Source organism: Alexandromys fortis, unplaced genomic scaffold (assembly GCF_014885135.2).
Source record: "Alexandromys fortis isolate MF-2015 unplaced genomic scaffold, M_Fortis_MF-2015_v1.1 scaffold_139, whole genome shotgun sequence".
NCBI classification, from domain to species: Eukaryota; Metazoa; Chordata; class Mammalia; order Rodentia; family Cricetidae; genus Alexandromys; species Alexandromys fortis.
In genome coordinates this window covers 463,248-486,779 of record NW_026068020.1, presented here as the reverse complement: position 1 = coordinate 486,779, position 23,532 = coordinate 463,248, and the positions used below count along the sequence as shown (strand labels likewise).

Sequence of the window (23,532 nt, the reverse complement as noted above, 5' to 3'; positions counted from 1 at the left end):
TTCCCGTAAGAGGTGCAGCCTTGTATAGACCTTTGTCAGCCACAAACTTCGATACAGAGTATGAGCAAGATATCAGTAAACTGTGAGTCTGGAATCTGTGCAGAGATTGTGTCAGACCTAGAAAACTCATCTAACCGTGTTCAGGTAGGCGGAATCCTCTCTTAACCAAGTGGAACCATCTGGGAAGACTGGGTACAACTGAACATTCCAAGAATCTCAGAGAAATACACACCAAGGACACGGTCCATGGGTAGGGCAACCAAGAAAAGTTCATCTCCAAACCAAAGACATTGAAGGACTAGGCAAATAGTCTTCCCTGTTCTGATGAAAGACAACCCCACCCCATCCAACTCACAATGCTCCTCTCAGATAGCAGGACTTAGAGGCTGACCCATACAAGAGAGAGAAAAGAGACAGGTACAGAATGGAATAAGAAAGAAGATGCTGATAAATCCATACAATTCTGCAGCGTGTGCGGAAAAATCTAATCCCTGGGTAAGCCGCACCAATTGTGGCCAAGAAGGACAAGAGCAGAAACCAAGGGAGAGAAGCTGAGAGACAGATGCACCTGTGTACACGCTCAAGGAGCCAACAGACACTGGCATCTCAGCTGGTCAACTCGCCTCTGCAGTGGTTGAGTAACAAGGTGCAGTGTCCTATCTCCTCCAACAATACCCTGGACAGGGAGAAAGAAATGACCCCAGGGCACCTCTGACCATGGCTGCTAAGAACTGGTTGCATTCCAAGCCACACTGACCCAGGCAGGTTTTAAGTACCTAGTGTCTAAAAGACCACGTGTTCTTAATCTGAGATGCCCAGGATATCTGGTGGGCTCCAAAGATCCATAACCCCTTCAGATATGTGCAAAATGGCATTTGGAAGGTTTTTATCCCCTCTCTGTGAGGGAGCCTTCAAAAAAAAGGAACTGCCCTTCCTCCAAAGGAGCAAGGGCTGACTGTTAAGATGGGTCTGGCTGCTTTACCACATACTGGCTGCGAAGCACATTCCCAGGGCCCTTCTGCTTTTAGCCCTAAAATGTTCACTGTATTAAATATGGCCTAGAGTAATTTTGTTTTTGTTTTCCAAGACAGGGTTTCTCTGTAGTAACTGTCCAAAGTGAGTGTGGAGCTCACTTTGTAGACCAGGCTGTCCCCAAACTCAGAGATCTGCCTACTTCTGTCTCCAGAGTCCTGGAATTAAGGCGTACACTACCACATCTGGCCAAGGATGAGGTTTTAGCAGTTTAAGATAAACTTCCACATTCATGAATCCACAGGTCAAGGACATACCGACAAGAAATGTCTCCTTATACGTCCTCCAGGTTACCACACTGATGTGGGTAGGGGCCAGTGCAAGAATACAAGTAAGCCCAGAGGAGGGAGAAAACAAATACCACACAGCGCGCGCGCGCACACACACACACACACACACACACACACACACACACACACACACACACGTGTGTGTGTGTATACACAAGGACCCAAGACTGACTTCCACGGGATATACCCTGTTCTTCTGATGATTTTCTCAGGAATCAGGACTCACATGACTAGGGTCCAAACACTCCCCACCCCTCTCTCCAGCACTAACCATGCACACATCTTAGTTGAACTTTGCTGCCTCCTAGCCGCCCTCATACCAGGAGGCAGAGAAAGTGTTCTTCTTCTCGATACACTGGGACAAGCAGGACAGCTACTCTCAAAAGGAGGACACACCCAGTTCTGGAGCCCTTCAAGGTCTAAATGTAAGAGGATTCTGGTCACCTTCTGCCAGTTTAATGAGAGTTAATTGAGAGAGCTCAATATGGAGAAGATAGGATGGACAGTGATGTGTTGGGGCACACCTTTAAACCTAGCACTTGGGAGACAGAGGCAGATGAATCTGATTTCAAGTCCAGCCTGGTCTACAGAACAAGTTCCAGAACAGCCAGAGCTACACAGAAAAAACTTATCTTGAAAAAAAATAAAAACAAAAACAAAAAAAAAAAGAAAAAAGAAAAAAAGAAAATGAAGAACAGGTGCCCAGAGGCAACCTATTCCCAGCCTCAAGCCTGTGAATAACTCTAGGCATGAGACTTAGCTGTATAAGAGCAGCACACACCTGCTTCGGTTCCTGGACAGGAAGAGGTAGCATGGCATGCCTTGGACCCTATAATCGTGGCCTTCACCACCACTCCTCACAACTCACCAAGAGGGCAGGAGGAAAGAAAGACAACAGTCAGTACCAAGGCTGTGACAGTATCACTAGAAGTGTACTGTCTGGCCATCAGAGACAACTAGGGCAATCACCTGCAGCTCTGTCCTAACAACCCAAACCAGCCCAGGGCAAGAATTCATAAAGGCCTGGAGCAGAAAAGCCCAGAGTTTCCCAAACAGGGCCAAGGCAATGTGTCCACTGAGGAAGGATATAGGAAGGAACCAGCTTAAGGGGGCTAAATCAAGCCAAGAGAACCCTGAAGATGAGGCAGATATTAGAGGGACAATGGCATGAGCGGGCGTGAGGGGGAAGATGAGGACAGGGTAACAAGTAGAAAAACCAGAGGCTAGGGTCTGAGGGAAGGTCAGGTCCAAGCCAGGAAGGCATCCCTGGAGCAATCACATGAAAAGTCAATGTCATAGCCAGGAGAGGGTCAACCCTGAAACAGGAAGAAGGATCAGCAGTACTGACAGGGAAAGAGATTGCACCAGAGGCAGAAATAACACCAAGACCACCAGGACTGGGTCACAGAGCCCTGGCCACAGAATGACCCATGAAACACAGCTTTGAGGCTAACTTCCAAGGAAGAGTATGAATAAGGTAAATTTCCATGGACACCAGAACTGGCAAGCCAAGTAGGGACAAAGTCTGGTGCCCTGGATGATTCCAAGAACAAAATGGACAATATGGAGCCACAAAAAGATGGAGAGTGGAGTCCTCTGGACAGAAGCATCCTCTGACATACTCCAGGGTTATCCTGGCAAAGACTGAGGCCACAGTTATACCTGAAAAACTAAGAGGAATGCCCTAAGGAAAGAGGTCAGCACTAAATTTAAGTGTAAGTCCTGGCCTATATCTGAAGCCTAAAAACCAAGGCCCAGAACCCTCAGAAGGCCATATCCGCCCAAAGCCTGGCCCACTCAAGGGTACTTAATGAGATGACACTTAGGACTTCTGCCCTGGAGAGGACTGCTCAGTATTCTTAGCTCTAAAGATTAAGGCCCAGCATTTCCATGCAGAGGAAGAATTGGGTAAGGACCATACTCCCTAAGTAAGGAGCTCATCACCCTAACCACCACCACAAGCACAGAGTCCCCAAGTCTTCAGTTCCTCAGTGAGTGATGGTGAGGAAAACTGAGCACTGGCTGACCCTCACCCACCAGGAATCTATGAGAGAAATCTAAATTCACGGTGGATACGGGCTCTATGTACATATGCATATGCTCACGAACGTGCGTGTGGGCACACATGTGCCGCACACACGCAAATGATGATAGCTGTGTGCACATATCTGTACACGCATGGGGTCAGGGGTTGCATTCACAGAGCTAAAGCAGGGCTGAAGAAAGAGAAAGGGGAGTGTAGCTAACCAATGGCATAAACAAGGTCACCTGCCAAAGCAATTGCCAAGCCCTGTACAATATCAACCAGTAGCCAGAACATTCCCCAGCCTGTTCCACAAGGCCACTTCCTGTCCTGAGTCCTGCCACCCATGGTATAGGTCTTCAGTGTCCTTTGCCCAGGTACATAGGCCACCAACACGACCTCTAAGAGAATCTTCCACCCTGCCTCCTATGTCAGGAAATCTGTGAAGGGTGTGCAGGCGCCGCTCTGGTCAGAATACTCTCTACACTAGGCATAGCATACCAAGGCTAAAACAGCTGCTGCCTCCCTCCACACACTTATCTGTGGCTAGCCTGTGCCTGCTGCCAGGGATGTGATACTTGATCCTTACACAACATAGCCATGGCAAGGTCCCACCACTCTGGTTGTACAGACAAGAAAACAGGAGAGGCCAGGCAAATGCCAAGAGAATAGCTCATACACAACCATGCCAGATGCACACCTGGCATGTTTCTCAAAGTCTAAGCCCCTCACCACACATAGCCACCCAAGACTCCTTAGTGGGTGCTCTTCCAACTGAGGCACTATTCCATGTGTACCCCAACTAATATGAAGGCAAAAAAGGCACAGGCTCAGAGCAGCTGCCAACTTGAAATCATGGCTCTCACCATGGAACTTGCCAAACTAGGAACATCAGCTTCTTCAGTGTTAGACAAGAAGCAAAAGCATCCAAGCTATGGTGCATAGAGACCATATATAATGATAGCACCGGGCCTGGCCCATGCTAGACACTCAAGAAGCAAAGGAAGATACAGCTGGCCCCACGCATATGAGCCTCAGAAAGCAGCGAGGCTAATTCCTCTCATGCTGGTGTAAGGTTAGGGGCTAGGATTCCAACCTCTGCATTATGCCTAATAACAAAATATTCAGAGACAGAAATTCTCTTGTCCATGCTGTAAATGAAGACTGGGGCCAAAAGGCCGAACAGTTGACCTGTGGCCTGCTGGAGGACCATAAAGCCCAGACTCTGAAGCCCCTCAGTCCAATTCCAAAGTATATTCCTTCCAAAACCTCACTAGCACACAGGAAAGGGTATAGCATGGTCACTGCCTGGGCCTGAGCTGTATTTGTACTATGTCTTCTCAGGAGACACTTGGCGCCTGCCCACTCCTCCCTCCTTGTGGCAGAAGTATCCTCAGGCATCTAATAGCCATAAGGACCAGGGCCAGCCACAGAAAGAAGCTGGCTAGTAGGTCTGGATGTCCTACTCTCTGTGCTTCTGTGCAGCCCAGCTACTGGCACTCTGGTCTGCCCTCCACCCTTCTGTTTACTTAGAACCCCAGCCATGAACACTCACCTCACTGGACTACAACCAGACTCTACAACATAATCTCTTTCCACCTGGTGCCACCATAGGACCCATGTGGAGGTACGCAGTCCCTCTCTGAGGTCATCTGTATTCACCAGTTAGCCACTGGGGGTGAATAAAGCACGACCCTGTCTCTGCAAGACGCTATGGCAGAAATGTGCAAGCGACACTGGAGAATCCCACCCAAGCCCTCCAGCTGACCTTGCTGAGCACACTCCACCTCCTAAGTAGATCTTCTTCCCTCAGAGAGGATCACTTGAGATTCAGGTCTGCAAAGTGTACGACGTGGCTTGTGCTATGAGCCCGAGCTCACTCAAGGACTGCTCCAGAACTGGTGCAAAGCCTAAGGAAGATCCAGGAGCTCCAACAACCTAGCAACCGACACCCTCCTCAGTATCCCTTCCCATTCACTTACTCTAGACAGCAGCCATTTCCATAGGCGGAGGCTGATGTCCTAGTCAGTTTCCGGAAGAGGCGAGCCCAGCAGCAGCATGTAGGCTGAGCCACGCAGTGCAGTCTGTGGTTCTCATGGCAGTGCCTGACTCAGAGATGTTGTAAGACCAAAGCCAGACCAACCAGCATGAACTCAAGACTCTGCTGAGGCAAAGACATTTCTTTCTGAAGTACATGCAGTGAAGGACTTCTGGGACACTTAGCAGGGCCCTGTCACCCATGAAGCTGACTTTTCTAAGATCAAGTGCAAGGGGGATGGGGGGGGGGGGAGGAATCCTTAATACATTGTAGAGGAGACAGCTCCCGCCCAGCTGGAAACTTCCTTCATCTGTACTTTGGAAAGTGGGCCAGTCAATTTCCAGAGTGAGTGATGAATTGTGCAAAGGGACCCTACCTGATAAAGCTAACACCAGAAAGATCTGTTTGACATTCAGAGCCACCATATGCTTGCTGCCTTTTCAGTCATCTCAGAAGGACATCACCTGGTCCCCTATTCTATACACCTCCACTCCTCAGGGGCTTTCTTCCAGAGTGTATGCTGCTGGCCACAGCAATCCCCATGGAGAGTGACCATGGCCTTTTCCTCAGTCCTTCTTGTCCTACACAGGGTCTCTGTCCCTTGCTGTGCCACCAGATGCTGTTACATGCCTACAGCACCCATATCCTGAGCATGTTGTCATGAAGTGTCCCTCTAGTCACTGTTAGCTTGCCTAGGATGACAGTGATTCTTGCTCATATCGAGGGGGAACAGTGAAGAGAAGGGTGGAAACCGCCCAGTTGCAGAAACAGGGAAACCTTTAGTAACTGCACTTGTGGCTCAGGACCACAAAGCAGTTCTTTTTCATAATACCAGGTAGTGTACTGACAATAGAGATCTATCATAAAAAGGTCATCAAGCCACTTCCACAGCCCCTCGGGGAGATAGGACAGCACCACTGGCCAGGTACATGTCACACAAAAGAACTACACAGATTCAGTGGCAAAACAATTACAATCATAGGCCAGGCCCTGCCTGCAGATAGGGACTGTAATACACAGAGTAGTGCCCTGAAGGGCTCACAGCATTCCAAAAGCAACTATCTTGAGCCCTCGAGTCCTTGGTATCCACAAGCTACAAAACAGCCCCTGCAAAGACAAAAGACAGAGAAATTCTTGCTCCCAAATGACACTGCTGAGAGGCCTCCCAACCACAATTCTGGCAGATGCAGAGATACCCTAAGCTAACACAGGCCTCAGAAAGTCCTGCAGTTGCATCAAAGGCCTAATCACCAACAACATCCCTGCAGATGACATGTTCTGCCCTTCCCACTATTCCTACCAGAGGCCTTCAAGCAAAGAGGATAAGGAGCAGCATAAATGTGGAGGAAAGAGAAAAAAGACAGGGAAATGAAGGCCAGTCCTTAAGAGTGCTCACCTGTCTAGAACCTCCAACGGGTCTCCTCTCCCTCCATCCTACAGATGGCATGAGATGCACAAAGGCCATCGAGACAAGGAAGTCATAAAGGCTAAGCTGGGGAGTTCGACTCAGGTTTGACTCAACACTCAAGCTATCTCCAACAGCCAAGAGTTGTGGAAAGTCAGCGTCAAAACCACTATCCTAGCCCACAGGCAATGGCACCACGATGAACAGAGCCACGCATACATCCCACACCTGTAATGAGCCCACCCAAGGAGCCAGAAGACAATGCACCTCAGATAAGTAAAATCCCATTGTTGGCCTCTTTGCTCGTCTAGTTATATCCCCACTTAGATTCTGAAAATCTGTCACCAAAGCATACCCAAATGATGATCACAGTCTATCCTGGTATAGGAAATGTGGTTATTTAGGAAAGACTATTGACTAACTCTAAATCCCAACATGCTCTTCTACGAGCCTCAGCACTGTGGTTTGCTCTATGCCAGCTGCTGAAGAAAAGAGCCAGCCCCGCTGCCTGGGGACTTCAATAGGTACCAAAGCACAGAACTTTCAGGTCAGCTGCCACTTCAGCTGACAACTGCAGGAGACACTGGAGCTATTGCAAAATGACCAGGGCAGTAAAAATGAAAGGCAATAACCTGCTATGGAAAAGGAACTCACCGCAAAAGCAAAAGTTGGGAACTCAGCAGCCCTGGATGTGTCCCTCCAGCTCAGAGAGGCAAGGGAAGTATAACACAGGAGCTGCAAAGGAGTATCCAACAGAAAGGGGATAGAGATCACCAACGCCAGTCCTATCTAGTATGGACTTCACAGAAATACCATAACAAAAGGGGCCTCACCCACTGTGGCATTTACCAACTACTCTTTAAAGTCCAAGGGCACCTTAGACCTAACTAGCCAACCTGTACCCCCTGCCCAGGAGGCCACATCCCAAACCTCACCTAGTGGATCACAGGGCTCTAGCATGAGTTCGGAGGAGGTAAGCAAGCTTTAAAGGGTGCCCCCTAGGCAATAAAGAGCAGAGACTGTGTGTCCTGACACACCCTGCTGACCTGCTAGCTGCCACACTACTGCAATGACATGAGCCAACAAGCAATGGCTTTGCTGCAGACACTGATGTCAAGGTGAGAGGTTGTCCTCCACTGGCTCCCAGCAAGCATCTGACCTAAATAAGCTTCTTCTCTAAGAGGTTCTGGGTGGGCCATTGAGGAAGCTCTCAGCAGCATACTTGAAAGACAGACTGAGCCCCGTCCCCTCCCCCTTGGTCTGCAGCTCCAGCTTCAGAGTGGTGTGACCCAAAAGCTTGGCACAGGGGGGCTCTTCATGATGGTGCTCAAACCCTAGCCCTAACACATACTCCGCAGAGATCCCAGCCACAAGCTACCTGGGAGCCTCGAAGATGTGTCTCAACACAGTCAGAGGTAAGGTGCAGTAGCAGCAAAGCCAGGCATAGGCATAAGAAACAGAATCAAGGAATGCAGCCACATTAGACACCAGATGACTGCACTGCAAGGCACAGCAGTCCTTCACAAGGACGAGCTCCCTGCAGCCAGTACAAGAATACCCAGCTCTTCTCTGCTTACACACTCCAGCTATGCAATCCCTGAAGCTGGGCCATCATTCCATCATGAGGGCCTTCCCACCCTGATGCAGTCCCACCACAATGGCTGACTCAAAAAGACCACACCTACTTACTCTCAGACAAATGCTCCTACCCCCCCCCCAACTTGCTCAGGCTTCTTACCGCCCCAGCCACAAGGAGCCCTCTCAGACTCCCCTCTTCATGCTTCACACAACCCTGGTTCTTGGGATGGTAACCTTAAGCACCTGTTGTATGTCTGTTGCTCTTCCTAGGTCCCTATCTGCACCTGTGTTTCTTTCTGGCGGCCGGTGGTAGGAAGGTTTGGGATGCTCCAGGCCTCTGTGCCAGCCACAACACAGATGTTCAACGGAGTCCCATCACCAAAGTCTAGTTTGAAACGATAACCTGGACACATTGTGAGCAGGATGAATACTTAGAAAACAACTGCAGATCCATCAGAAATATTCAGGACCTTCTTCAGCACCAGAGATCAAGGATAAGAGAAGCATAAAAACTTCTGTTTCAAAAAGAACTACTCTAGCAAAAAAGCAGCCCGTAAGGCCAATGAGGGAGTCACCATTCCCTCACCACTGGGACAACACTCCCACTAGGAATACTGCTACAGGCTTTCAAGCCATAGGTGATTTATTGTCTCAAGCTTAAACATCAATCCAACAAAAGCTCTTGACTCACAGAGATGGAATACTTCACAGACAACAGTAAACTAACAAAGCTCAACATGCAGTTTTAAACAGAGCAGACTCTAAAATGTTTATGTATGCAACCATATTAAGGGATCATGTTAAAATTATGAGGTTAAATAAGAAATGACTAAGTAATGTTATTAATTCCAAATTAAAACAAACAGGGAAAATGCCTTTAACAGGAGCAGCAGCTTGCCACCTTGAATACCACAGCCAGCCCCACCACCCACCCATGGGACAAGCTGGGAGCATTTGCCCTGGCCAGGCACAATGGCCCATTTGCTACTTGGCAGCTGTGTGTAAGTCCTTTCTGCCTCTCACTCCTTGCTACATCACAGAACCCACTTCACTTGTATTTATGGATCTACTTAACAGCGTGTAATCTCCAAAATCAGGAGCAAGAAGTTCCCAGATGCTTGGGGGGGAGGGGGTGGCGGCTAGAGAACAGGCAATTCCAGAACATAAGCAGACAGCACAGGGGCAACGGACTGGGTGTACATCCTCACCCAGCTCTGCATCCAATTCCTGCACTGCACTGCACACACGTTCATCAGGTACCTGAGCTGCCCATAGACCAGGCACAAAGCAGGTATGAGGCACTCTTGCCTTTTGACTCCTTCAAGTCTTCAGCCAGCAAGAGATGACATTAAACAACTAATGCCACCATAAGCTATTGAAATTGCACAACTGGATAACGTGAGGAAAGAGCAAGAAGGCCTTTAAACTAAGTTGAATAGAAGACTGAAGCGAAGACATGAACTCAAGACAGAGGCAACAGGAACAGTTTGTGCAAAGGCCCAGACCAAAGACGACCTCTCAGAAGCGAGGAAGCAGAGCAAGCACAGTGAAAGCTCAGCAATGGGAGAAACACCATGAGTGAAGGTCAGGAAACCAGAGGCAAGGACCCACAGGCTTTCTGGGTCTTCCAGAGAAACCTTGAGAGGAGTTCCTGCATGGAGAGTTAGATAGAAACCTGCTTTCGTAGGTCCATTAGAAACAGCCTGCAGCATGGACTGCACAGGAGCAGAGCAGACCCAGGTCAGCTCCACCTTGGAGAGCTTAAGAGTGATTCAGAGCAACAATCTCAGATTCTTCTAATGCTAAGTCTTCCTACCAGCTTCCCAAGGACCTGGTTATTCTCCTTTAAAAAAGAGAAAAGAAAAAGAAATAGAGCACTAACAACTGTTTTAATACAACTACTGCACCACTTTACATTTTTTATACTGCAAAAATGTATAACTAACACCAACACATATAAACACAATGAAAGTCTCTTATGCCCCATTTTCCTGATATCCCAATGGCCAACAGTATCACCTTGGAGACTCTTAAAACCAGAAGGCCAGTCTGCAGACTGCTCTGGGCCAAATGCCTCCCTGCCTGCCTGCTATGCACAGGCAGAATCCCCCCCTCGCATCCCTCTGAAGCAACAAGGGTACTCACAGAGCTGAACTTCTTAAATGGCACAGTCCATGCCCCACATGTACCTGGGTATAATGTGCTTATTACAGTCTTTCATCAAAGCTACAGAGTTGCCACTTGAATGAATGGCCATTCACATTTTGATACTTTCCTGGAGAACAATTAAACATTTTACATGACGGTATATATTGCTCTCACTACAAAACAAATGTGTGTAATACCTAGTGCTTACATTCTACTTCCATGGGCCTAAGCCCCAGTCTAAGCAATTGTTACATATAATTTATATAGGACAGGAATCCTTATCACAACCCTGGGTGCTATTATCAAATGAACTAATACAAAGGGCACAGACGGAATCTTCTGTACACTGGGTTATTAGCTAAGCTCAGTCTTTTCTTCTTAGCTGTGATCTGCCTACTTGCATTCCTTCCTAATCTTGTAACAGGGAAGCTCATCCTTTTATTGTTAGTTTGCAAAAGCTCTTTATATACTGGCCATTAATCTCATAAAGACCAAATAAATTGTGTATCTTTCTCTTGTTTCTGAATCTTGGTTATGGAGTCTTTCACCAGAGACTTTTTTCTTACTGTTAAATCTGCTAATATTATCTCTTAAAGCTCTATCTTGCTTTTAGGATAAGAACATTTAAATGAGTAGTTTTTCAGTTTGTGATCCTCAAATGCATGCTTCCAATAAAAATTTACCATGTAACTAACTGACAGACTACTAGTGAACACTAAGCAGTTCTGGTTAAAGATGGACACAGACCACAGGCCATTTTCTGCTGCCACCACCTGCTCCCAGACAGCCTCAGATCTCCTCAAGAGACCCAAGCAAGGAACAGGATGTAGAAACCACTGGCTAACCCAATTGGACTGTGCTGTTTTCAATTTCTGCAATGCTATGGATGGAACCCAGAACCTTTCAATGCTACCCTTGGCCCAAAACCATACACAGAAGACACAATGTAAGACAGCATGAGAACATCAGCGTTACTTCCCTGACCCAGATGACACTCAGAGAACCGTGACAGCTGCAAGGACACACAACCCAACACTACACTGGAGAGGTATTCCAAATTATCTTCTCAAGGTAGTTAGCTGTGCTTGCTGTCCAAACAACAGCACTGACCTTCCACACCGGGATCTTTCTGGCCCTCAAGCAGAGGCAAAGAAGAACTCAGCCTTTGGGACGCAAGGCTGCCACTCCTCTCACACATCCCTTCTATCAAAGAATGTGTAGCATCACCCATCTCTTGTAGCTATGGGAGCAATAAAGGAAACTGGAAAGTGCTCCAAGAATGGCCCATGGCCCTGACCGCGTGCTCATGAAACACTAGCTACTGATTTGTGTAATCTCCCTGATCCAGAGAGGACATCTGCTCGAGAACTTCCAGAATTCTAACCTAGTTCAGTTACGTGGAGGGTTCCAGTGGAGGCCATCTGTGTGGACCTGGTATGGCCTTCCAGGAAGTAAGGAGACATGTCAGAGAGGCAAGGGCAGCAGCAAAGCCAAGAGCAGCTGCAGATGCCAGCCCACATTCCACCCTAGACAAAGCCTATACTGCGCATTCACATGAGCCCATGAGCAAACGGACCTCATGACAGAACACAGCCGACCTCAGCTCAGTGAGTTCTGTAGTCATGGAGCAGGGTCTGCTCCAATGCAGCAGCACTTCTGACTCTGCCCCTCGGTCAACTGCCATGAACCTCAAAGGTCAGGGTCACACTTAAAGCCCAGAGTTGGCTGAACAGTAGGTCACTGGAGAATCAAAAATCTCTTTGGGGCCCCTACCCCAGAATAGAATGGGTTACAACGAATGGGACATGGACTCAACTCTGGCTTCACCCTCTGAAGTCTACACAGTCACCCCCGAGCCTCAGAGACAACCAAAACTATGGACTGAGGCCCCCACCCCAATATTCCAGCAGCAGCAGCAGGTGTCTCTCATTTCTGCATCTCCCTGGCTCCCTACATCAGGTATTAATGTATTACTTATGGCAGCCTCAGAGTTCTGAAAAACCATCCGTTTTCAATAGAAAATGGCATGGACGAGCTCGACGGGAGTGATGAAATTTTCTTCTGCTCTGGCAATTAGGACGGCACAAAGTCGCCTTTCCTTCGGTGCCACCCCCAACATCAAAGGATTGGAATTCAAAGCCATTCATGCTGCATTGAAACCTCACAATGAGGCTGGAAAATGGAAGTCGATTACTGGGCAAAAATATGCAGTAGTTAAAAGGAAAGAGTTATAACGAAATTAAGCTGCAGCAGCCCCACGATGTGTGGAAACTTCCAGCACTACAGCTCTTCTGGTAAACATCAAGAGGGGCATCCTCCTAACACAGATTTGAAACCGAAGCCAAGCTGGGTGCCGGAGGACCCACGAAGACAGAGTGCCATGTCATCTCGCCCACCTCGTGCAGCAGTAGCCCCTAGGCTTCTGAGGTGCCATTCAGGGGCGTTTTATGTTGCACGGCTCTCTGATATTGCTAACCACAGAACATTCCAGCTAGGGCTGCTTTGGTCACATCTGTCTTTGGTCCCTAGGCCTTCCAGGCTTGCTTGTAGTCCACAGTCCTTTTCCTCCCCCACAACGCTCCCATCTCCCCTATAAGCAGACAGCAGACCCCTAAAGGGGGCAGTGTTACCTCTCTCTGCCTTCTAGCAAACCCAGCCTCTTCTGAGTGATTACTGCTCTTTAGGAAGGCATTTGATCTTTAAAAGAAAAGCCAGAACACAGAAAACCATAGAAGTCTTACAGTGTGTCGGGTGTGTGTTTTTAAAGGCATGAAAATACTTCCCTCCCACACAAATGGGGAGTTCTTCTGGGGAAAGATGCCACAGATCCCGAGGAGTGGCAGATCTGGGAAAGCGGATGGGTCTTAAAAATAGACAACTGAACCGAGACTAGAGCTGCAGAAGCTACCTGGGAAAAAATGAATTTTTAACTAAATCTCACATATTTCTGATATCCAAAACTCCATTCTGATGAACTTCTAACTGGGTGGCATTTTGCATTTCCAATTATAATGGAGTAATTGTGTTGCCATAGAGACTGCAAAATTCTGCAATAACTTTTGCTGCCTTGTAACTGCTATAGTGTATATTTGTGTACAAGCAGCTGAGTTTTCTTAATTCAACCTCCCTGCCTCTCCCCAAGCACTATCCCCACCACCACCACCACTTTTCTGGCTGGATTCTGAAACCACACCACACTAGCTTTCATCAGACCGGTCCTCAAATAATGCACGGAATTATCAGAAGCAATTAAAACTCCCGGCAACCACGATCATATCATGGAGGAAAAAGCGAAACCAGGTCAAGGTGCAAGCCGCCAGCATCCCCCTAGCCCCAAAGTGCGGCGGGGCTGTTTACACGTTAATACTCCGAGGCCTTAAATGCTTAGGTGGTTTGCGGGAACAGGCAGAAAAGCCTGAGCAGAGAAAATCAGGGAGGCAAAGTGACTACACAGGCCTTTCCTCCCTCCCCGAGCAGGCGGAGTGGCTCTCGGAAAGCAATTAGGTAGGTCTCTACAGTAATGCAATTAGGATTTAGTTAAGAAAGTCATTAGTTCTAAAATAACTTAAGTTTAATTTCTGCGACGCTTTATTTGAAAATCGTGTCACAGCAGGTCAATTTACAGCATGCAATAACCAAAACACTGCTATCGGCGGCTGCAAGTTATTAACAAATTTTCGGTGTGCATTAAAGGAGAACACGGGCTCCACACCCGGCCTTTCCGACCGACTCCCGCGGTGTGGGCTACAGCCGTGCCTTTGGAACCCTCGCTCAGGGTGGACACCGGGTCGCCTCCCGGGCTCGCGCAGCTCCTCGCCAGCCCAGCGGCGGTCCGGGCCCAGCCGCGGCCCCCGCCCCGCCGCCAGCCGTCGCCGAGGGGCGTTTTCTGCAAACTCACAGGCTGACAAAGTTACATAAACGCCCCGGCCCCCGCCCCCGCGCGCCCACCTGCCCGCCCGCCGGCGCAGGCCGCTCTCCCGCCCGCCAGCCCGCGGCGCAGGGCCCCGAGGCCTCGGCGGGGCCGGGCGTCCACCTGCCGCCAGCGACCGGGCGGCGCGGACAATGACGGCCGGTGGCTTACCGCGGCGGCGGCGGGCCGCGTCTAGCCCTGCTCGGGCGCTCCGAGCCGCATCTCCTCAGCCTGCGCCGCCGCCGGCGGGCGGGCGGGCTCGGGCGGCGACGGCGACAGCAGCCGCGTTGAGGGGGCCGGGCGTGAGGCGGCGCGGCGACGGCGGCGGCGCGAGCAGGCGCGCGGGCTCGGGCTCGGGCGGCGGCGGCGGGGATGGTGCTCCGCGGCGGCGGCCCCACAACCTCCCCTCCTCATTCACAAAAAATTGACCCACGTTGAACCATGATGCTGCTCCCCCTCGAGCGCAGAGCCGCGCTGGGATAGGCCGCGCCCTACGCCCGTCAGGCACTCCGGCCCCGCCCCTCCCGCCGGCGGCCCGTCAGCCATTGGCTTCAACGGCCTTGCGTCACCTCCCCCCCCCCGCGGGCCCCGCCCCCTGCCTGGTTTCTAATGAAGAAAGCGTCAATTACGGCTCGGCTCCGCCTCCGAGCGCTCAGCTGCCCTCCCATTAGCCCGCGAGTCCTAAGCCCGCCCCACAGTAGCCCAACAGCCGGCCCCACTCCGCGGGCACTACAAAGAGGCTCCGCCTCTACCCGCCCTCTTGCAAAAGTTCAAAACCCCATTGGCTCCCGGGTTTGTCAATCCCGGCGAGCGGGGCGTACTGAGGATTTGCAGGCGCCAGCGATGGTAGTTTCTCTCTAGAGAAAGAGCAGGGAGCTGGGGCGGGCACTGACTGGAAGTTTTAGCCAGACCTGCTCGGCAGCCCGCGGCGCTGCTTGGGTCAATACGGTGTGCATGAGCTCCTGTCTCACGCTCCAAGGGGGCGCAGAGGGGCGCGAACTGAGGCGGGGGCCCCGCCAGGCCTGGTTACAACCTCCATCTTGGGCAAGGCACAGGTCACGTGGGCTGCGTGCCGGGGGACGCCGAGCCTGAGGGAGTGCGCAGGCGCGCCGGGCCCCGCCCTGCCCCGCGGCGGGCGCGCCGTTCGGGGGTGCGGCTCTGGCACCGGGGCTTTGAGCGCGGCCGTGGGAACTGGGGGTGTAGGCCCGGGGTCGCCGTCACAGCGTCCCTGTTTGCCGGCAGCGGGTTCACAGCCGCAAGGCTGTAGCTGGCGACATCGCTGGGCGTCTGTCCACTAGGCCAGGGCCAAGCACCTATGATTGGCGTTCACAGTTGAGGGGCGTGAAAAGCTACGTTTCTGGCGCCCTTGGGTCCAGTTCCTTTCGTCAGGAGAGTAGTACAACTTCTCATCCTGAGTGCGTGCATGCTATTTCCAGAATCCCGTGTCCAGCCTGAAGGAGAGAGCATCTGGTCCACCCTGCATGGCCTCTGACTAGTGACCTAGGATACTGGCCTATTTGCTAGGCCTTGCCTTGTAGGGTTGAGCAGAGATTAATAGCGTTTTGGGTCCATAATTTGGAGAAAGCTCCAATTTTGTGGTTTAAAACAATTCTCAGAATGCAATGGAGTCTTTTCGTGAACTCAGGGTAATAGTGTTTAGAAAGCTTCGTTCATTGGGAGAAATTCATACGCGAGGGTAGCTCAGCTGTGAAACTAAGGGCTGATTTATGGAATATAGTAAAAGAGCAGACAAAAATGACAGCACTTAGGAGCGCTAGTGCAGCTGCCTATGGAAAAGTACACCAACCAATTTACATACAAAATAACGCATGATCTGTAGCCAGCTAACGTTCCGAGGAAAAATGAAGTTCAGAAGGACTTGAAAGCATTAAGATACCCAGTAATCAGACATTTTACGAGTACTGAATGGAAGACAAACCTGAACAAAAGTTACATGAGAAAGTTTTGAAATCTAATCTCGGATGCAGTTGTTTTCAAAAGGTAGGTTTCAGAGGGGGTGGGGAGTATTGCTGTATGCTGATTAAGAGTTGGGTTCCCAGTTGAGCGTGGTGGTGCAGGTGCCTTTAATCTCAGCACTCGTAAGGCAGAGGCAGGTGGATCTCTGTGAGTTCAAGGCCAGCCTGGTCTACAGAGCAACATCCAGGATAGGTGCCAAAGCTACAGAGAGAAACCCTGTCTCTAAAAAACAAAAAGAAGAGTTGTGCTCTTTACATAGAAGGGCTGTAGCAGCAAACCTAGCTTAGAAGAGGGGCCACACCAGCACCACCCAGGGTTCCAAAGGTCTTCACAGAGTCTCAGTCCCAAACTGTCCAAAGATCAGAAATAAAGGCAGACCCCTTACACGCAAACACCCAAGAATTAGTAGAAACCCACCAATTAAAAATTAAATACAAAAAAACTCCTTTCAGACTGAAGACTATACAGCGTACCTGACTGACACAAACAAGGCTCTGGGTTTCTTCTCTAATATTGAGAGTGATCTGGGTGGGCCAGATAACCTATAATTAATTGTGTGCACCTACAATCCTGGCATCTCAGTTTAGAAGTAGAGCCAGTCCAAACTGTGTGGCAAGATTCGTGCTTATGACCCTGGGTTTGGTCACCAGCACCTAAGTAGGAAAAACCTTTTAGACATACTAACTGCAGTAGTGAATGTGCAGAGTAAGCATTGGGCCATCACAGCAGATACTTTAGAACACGTGACGGGGAATTCCCAGTCATAACCAGAGAACACAGTCAATACCTAGGTGTAACTTCCAAACAACTGGGAATCGGCGTGATTAGGAAGATGAACACTCGAGACACGGTCAAGAAGACGAATGACGGTAAGATTGCTCCCAGGTAATTAACTGGCTTCGGGGTGGGAACTGATAGCAACTGTCTGTCCAGGCTGTCACTAATGAGCTGCTTCCTAAGCCAAGGCCCGTGTCTGGCCAATTGTTAGTTGTTTGTAATATTACTCCTGTGGGGCGTAATGAAGGCAGCTTTTCAAATCAGTGAAGAAGATGGAATGCAAACTGCTAATAATTTATTTCTACCACATCGAAGAGGGAGACCTAAGCATTTTTTTTAAAAAAAAAAAAAAAGTACTTTAAAAAAGAACCTGTCCGTGGGCTTATCGGTCAGGCATACCATCAACAATCATGAAAGGGAGTATTGATCGCTTAACTTAATTAAAATGGTTAACATAATAAGCAGTGAAATGGACAAGCCCCAGTTGTGAAATACCCAAGAATATTACTCAGCAGTATAAAAGTAAACCACAGGCAAATGAATGTGAACAGCCTGGTGACGAAACCAGGCAGCAACAGAACACCCAGGAACCAGCAGCCCACAAACCATGGGACCAGAAACCAGATGAGTGCTTCTCTCCGCTGGACAGTGGCTGGACTGTCTGGGAAGAGCAAGGTCAATCTTTACAAAGGAAGGAAGAATACACAAGGAATACAGCTTGCAGGAAGGCAGTCAGTCCCTTTCAAAACTCCCTGGATTTAAGAGCCACGCCTTTCTCAGGCTTCACCTGAAAACAATATTGCAGGAAGTAGCTGCTTCACTTTTGAAGCATCTGGACACAAATGAAGTTTAAAACAGGGAAAGGCTTGCATCATCTTTGCAGAGGCTGGTCTTCACAGGAAGGAGGCTTTCAAAGCTGAGACTAGCACAGTTTTCCAAGCCAAACAAGCAGAGGCAAAGACAAGAAAACAAAAGAAGGAACGCCCAATGAACATGACAGAATGTTCTATTCCTTAATAACAGGAGAAAGGCAACACTTTATCTGTTGATAAAAGCAAACATGAAGAAATAAACACCATTACACCGTCACTGAGTGTCAACTGATGGAAACTTTTAGACAATTTCTCAACTACAAGCCCAGATGAAACCTTCAATTTTGTATATTTTTTTCAACAAGTGATTTCAGTTCTGGAACTCTATTCTAGTCAGTCAATATCCAGTTAAAGATTCACAGGGAAAAAGAGAAATGATTGGGTTCCACAGGATAGCTTATTACGTAAAGATGGATGCCATCAAGCCTGAAGACCTGAGTTCTAGCCCAGAGACCACAAGGTGGAGAAGAGACCGCACTCTTGCAAATTTTCCACTGACCTCCACACATGTGCCATGGCATGCTCAAGTGCACATGTATGATAAACAAATGTAATAAAAGTGACATGGTTTTCTATAATAGTGGGGTTTTTCATTGTAATTTATATTGCTGAGTTCTCATGTGTTGTTTGAGCCTGGCTGGGAAGCAGGGTTGCCCTCTACTCCGGACCTAAGCATGTCTATGTTGAGTGTCCTCTAAAACCCCCTGTCCTGGGTCAGGCTGGTCTCTGGCTCTGTAACAGAGAGGGAAAACAGCAAGGAACTAAGGGGGTTGAAGACACTGTGTCCTTGAGCACAGCTAGAAGGTGGACTATCGCGGCAAAGTTTTTAGTGTTTATCCCATACTAGAAAAGTCCACAGTGGGAACGAGAAAGCAGAAGCTACTCTATGGAGAGAACCCTTACCAGGATTCTCAACAGAGAGCTCTGGCTGACTGCCTCAACTAACACAGTTTCTGCTGGGTAATTTTGAGTACCTGGTCTGATAACGTTTTCTGTCTGCTGCTATTTGTCCTTTTACTTGGAAACCTTACCTGAGGGGACACTGCTCTGCCCAGGACTCTCATTTGGGAACTCCAGCTCTTTGCCTTAACTGGGCTTCTGTCATCATTTACAAGCCTGGGATTTGATGTTGTTACCTTTTGGTTGCCCCCTGAGTCGAGCTGCTCCAGTTGTCTCTGCTAGAAGTTGTGAGCACCGTCGCTAGATGTGTTAACGCTTTGCTATCTGCTGTTTCTCTTTGTCTGCTACTCACTGTTTGTTTTAAACTTCCGCCGGTTCACTCGTTCCAAACTGAAAGCAACACTATTATAGACCATCTCCTGACTACACACAACGCAGATGGAAAGAAAGTCAAAGTTTTAAGGGAGAAAAATACAAAACATTGTTACAATATTGTATAATTTTTACAAATGCAAACATTTGCAAATCCCAAGCTAAGAGAAAATATATACACCAGAGTGATCTTGGTGTTCCCAGAGCTATCTTCCAACCACTGGGAGAAAGAAGACACGCTCTTATGGTGAAATACTGGGTGAGGAGCTAGAGACTCAATCAAGATAGCTCCTGAATTACAGGGGTACTGACTGGTGGGAAGAGATGTCAAGCAGGCATGGAAGTCACCAATGCTCATGCCACCCCAACCCTCCAGCCCTGGTCTTTGTCTCACTGTCCTTTGCCCACCAAGGCCCCTCCTCAAACCTACTCCAAATAAGGATGGTTCAACCAGGCTATTGATACAAACAGCCATAGTCCCTGTGGTTGGTGGGACAGCTGGCCCTGAGGTCACAAGAGCAGAAGAGCTGTCCCTGCCCCTCACCAGCTGCAGTATTGGGAGAGTGGCCCCTGCACCTCGCCTGGCCAACACAATAGAGATGGCCCTGATGGTGCAGGTGTGGGAGAGCCAACCCTGAGGTGGGAAAACAGGACTGGCCCCGCCCCTTGCTCACCACTGCATGGGCTGAACTAACCATGGCAATGCTGGAGAGCTCACCTTGGCGGTGAGAATGGTGGTGAGGTGCACTTGCAGACTGACCAACCCTGAAACCACCCAGGCCCAGAACAAGGGTTATAAGTTGGCCCACCCCATCTATGATCTGCAAAGTTGCAGGACCTCCATGAACAGGGCAGCAACAGGATATCCAAGAGGAGTTCCAGTGAGGGCCCAGCATCAATAAGGTAGCAGAAACCAGAGTCCTTGAACCAGAGCAGTGACTTTGCAATGGACACTTGCAAATAAAGATATTTGGACAAGGGTTTACTGTGTGGCTCACGGTGTCACACTACAGCTTTCAGGAAAAGATTCTTTTTTCTGTTTTGGGGAAGGGGGAGTTTCCTTTTGTGGGGGAGGGGAGTTTGTAATGGCAGAGGGTGGATATCAAGGGACAGGGAAAATGGATGGGATCAAGGTGGATCATGTGAAAGACACAAAAAGTAAAAAGAAAATTAAAAAAAATTTAAGAACTAAAAAAAGAAAAAAAAACAGCAAAAACTGATTATCCTGATGGCAGGCACTATGGATGGAGGGCAGAGGCCAAAGTTCATGCAGGGATCCAGGCTTCATATGGGGAAGAGATGTTAGATGTGAAAAGGCAAGAGCCAAAGACCTGAAGGTGTCCAGGAGACGGGCAGCAGGCAACTTTCTGGGCTGGCCTGAGAAATAGAGGCACAAGAGTTGAAGAAGAATGTTGTCATTTTCAGTTTCAGCACGGGGAGAGGGCAAAGTTCAGGATTCTACAGAAAAGGAGACTAGCTTACAAAACGGATCTAAGAATGTGGCCTAAAAGACAGCCCTTGAGAACAGACATAGCTAGGTGAGCAGGCTATCAAGAGGACTCCCCCCCCCCCCGCATTCAAAAGCCAAAAAAACTAAAGATCAGAAATCTAATATGCATGAGACCCTGGATTTGGGCTCCCAGTAGAGGTGGGAGAGGAAGAAAAATCCCACACAGATGTATTCATCAGGCAAACAACTTTCCCGGTCTTTCTGACCCAAGCCCTGGGGGCTGAGTGCACAAGGAAGGAGATGGAGTTGACATCTTCAAAGAGAGCACAGGGTAGCGGAAGCATGCCCTCCAGGCAGGAAGACAAGCTGAGGTTACCCCTGAGCAGGGCGCAGAGGCTACTCTCACTCTGGTCTGGTCAATACCACAGACAGCATGGAGCACTCAGACAGCTAGCCAGGCACCGACACAGAAATGAGTCCTTGTGGGAGAGTCTTGGGGCTTCTGATAGTAGCTCAATTCCTAACCTGACTTCTCAAGGACTCCCAGCAATAGAGTCTCATTCACTCTATTGCTCATAGCCAAAAATTATACAGCCTAAATTTCTTATGTAGAATGTGAGATTTCATATAAATTATAAGACCCATAGGGAATGATTCATTGTGAACAAGTGCTAGAAAATGGGTTAAAAACAGGGATAACCCCTCTCAAAACATTGGGGGGGATAATGTAAGAAAGTTTTTAAGTAAATGTACTGGAAAGGACTAAGGAAATTAAAGAAAGCCATATTAAATATGTAACCAAATGGAAAGATGCTAAGAAAAAGATGAGCTGACTTTCTTAACATTCTAGACAAGAAGAATGTAGTTATTAAAATTAGAAAGCCAAAGGGGAATAGAAAATAATAATCAATGATGTCATTGGTGACTTGTATATGAATCCAAGCAAACCACCCGTGTGTAAACCAGAGAACCAAAGAGAGGGCTGTGGATATTGCTCAGAGCGGGAGCCATGTGGCTACGTTGCTGCTGCACCCTACCTGCCCTGGAAGTATCAACTACTGAGGGCTGTGCCCTCTGGAGAACTGTCAAAGGGAGTCACCCCACTTGGCAGGGCCCTGTCTTCCTTAAGCTGGTGCCTGGTTGATGGCCATCAGAAAGGCCATCTGACCACAATACCTAAGCTTTGTGGGATCCAGGAAGCAAGTCAGGATGAGTCTGTCTCTTAGCCTTGCTCACTACCTTTCCCTGGCCTGTCTGTTCCCCCGTTCTCACGTATAAGTCAAGGATATAAGATCTTATAGCTCAAGTGGGACCTTTGGGTCTGTTCTCCCACAAGGCAGCAAAGGAGGAAGAGAGGGAAAAACCCATGGTGTGAAGATGTCTTGAAGTGCCTAGCACAGTGGTTCCCAGCCTTCCTAATGCTATAACTCTTTAATACAGTTCCTCGTGTTGTGATGATTCCCCCAACCATAGAATTGATTTGTTGCTACTTCAAAACTGTAATTTTGCTACTGTTATGGATTGTAATGTAAATATGTGATCTGCAGGATATCTGATGTGTGACCCCCCTCCCCACAGGACTCGTGACCCATAGGTTGAGAAACATTGGCCTAGAGGAAAGAGTTTCTTAGAAATCCAGATATCTCTGCGTTCTGAAGACAGCATCTACCAGATAAGACAGCAGTGACGCTACCGCATGCCACGAGGCAGAAGCCTTCTAAACGTCACCAGGGAGAAGTGACTGCTTGCCTCCTAAGGCACAACGGGACTCATCACGGGAACTGCAGGATCCCTGAGTCACAGATTTTGATGCTAAGCAAAGAGCCCGATCACCTAGCAGGCTGGGCCAGGTGAATCCACGCACTGAGGAGAAAAAAATTAGAGACACATTCAGGCAAATGCTGAGAGAACTTACTACCCAAAGCCTCCTGTGAAAACAGCTGAGAAAGGATAATCCTTAAGTAAAGTCAACAGGGCTGGCTCCAGGCCACAGCATGTTCACTGAGTAGCTTCCATCCATCACCAGTGTCCCTCCAGCCCTTCAGAGAGCAGCTGTGCTCTGTCAGGGACCTGGGGGACTGCTCTCCATAGGACTGGGTTGACACAGACAGAAGAACCCTCCTCACAGCCAGTGCAGAGAAGGGCACACAGGACAGGGAAAGATGGGGTCCTGCCCCTGCCTCCTTAGTGTCTCTGTTTCAGTGGTTACATTACATAGTTTCCTTAAACTGTGCAACCAGGCATTGAATATGTCTAAACTCTCAACTTCTGCAGGTCAGGAGACTCTTCAGGCTGCATCTGCAGCTTCAGGGTCTCTTCCAAGTGCACTGGCTGATGGCAGAACTCAGTTCTTTGTAGTGGTGGTGCTGAAGTCCCTGCTTTTCAGAAACTATCAGCTGAGACCATTCTCTGTGTTCTGTTTCTTGTCTCTCTGTACAGCAGCCTTTGTCTCCAAAGCCAGCAGGAAAATCTCTTCAACTTGGCCTCTCTTAACTTCTAAAAGTGTTCCTGATTAGATCAGGCCCACCAATGTGGTCCTCTTAGATCAACTCAAAGTCCATTTACAAAGCCTGTAAGACATCCGCAAAATCCCTGTCATGCAAAGGAGTGAAGAGCCTCAGATCGTGTCTCTCCAGTCTCTCCAGAGCATGCCACTTTGCTGGAAGGGCCTTCTGATCTCTGTTTTTCTTCCTGGAAGCAGGAGATCCCACCAGAGAGAGAGAGAGAGAGAGAGAGAGAGAGAGAGAGAGAGAGAGAGGG

The 23,532-nt window shown here is 48.9% G+C and overlaps 1 protein-coding gene and 1 long non-coding RNA gene across 11 annotated transcripts in view; one reads left to right on the top strand and one right to left on the bottom strand.

Annotated features, from left to right (window-relative positions):
* Hdac4 (histone deacetylase 4) overlaps positions 1-15,461 on the bottom strand; it is a 260,113-nt gene extending 244,652 nt beyond the window's left edge. For 6 of the 10 annotated variants that reach the window (XM_050163040.1, XM_050163039.1, XM_050163044.1 and 3 more), the window contains exon 1: positions 14,596-14,839. The gene's annotated coding sequence lies outside the window, so the exon portion shown is untranslated. The other 4 variants (XM_050163035.1, XM_050163046.1, XM_050163036.1 and 1 more) reach the window with 3 other exon arrangements.
* A 119-nt stretch (positions 15,462-15,580) lies between these two features.
* Positions 15,581-23,532, top strand: part of LOC126514258 (uncharacterized) — a 9,387-nt gene continuing 1,435 nt past the window's right edge. Inside the window, exons 1-2 of the long non-coding RNA XR_007595538.1 lie at positions 15,581-16,425; positions 22,351-22,622. This is a non-coding gene — a long non-coding RNA (uncharacterized lncRNA). The remainder of the gene's footprint in view (positions 16,426-22,350; positions 22,623-23,532) is intronic.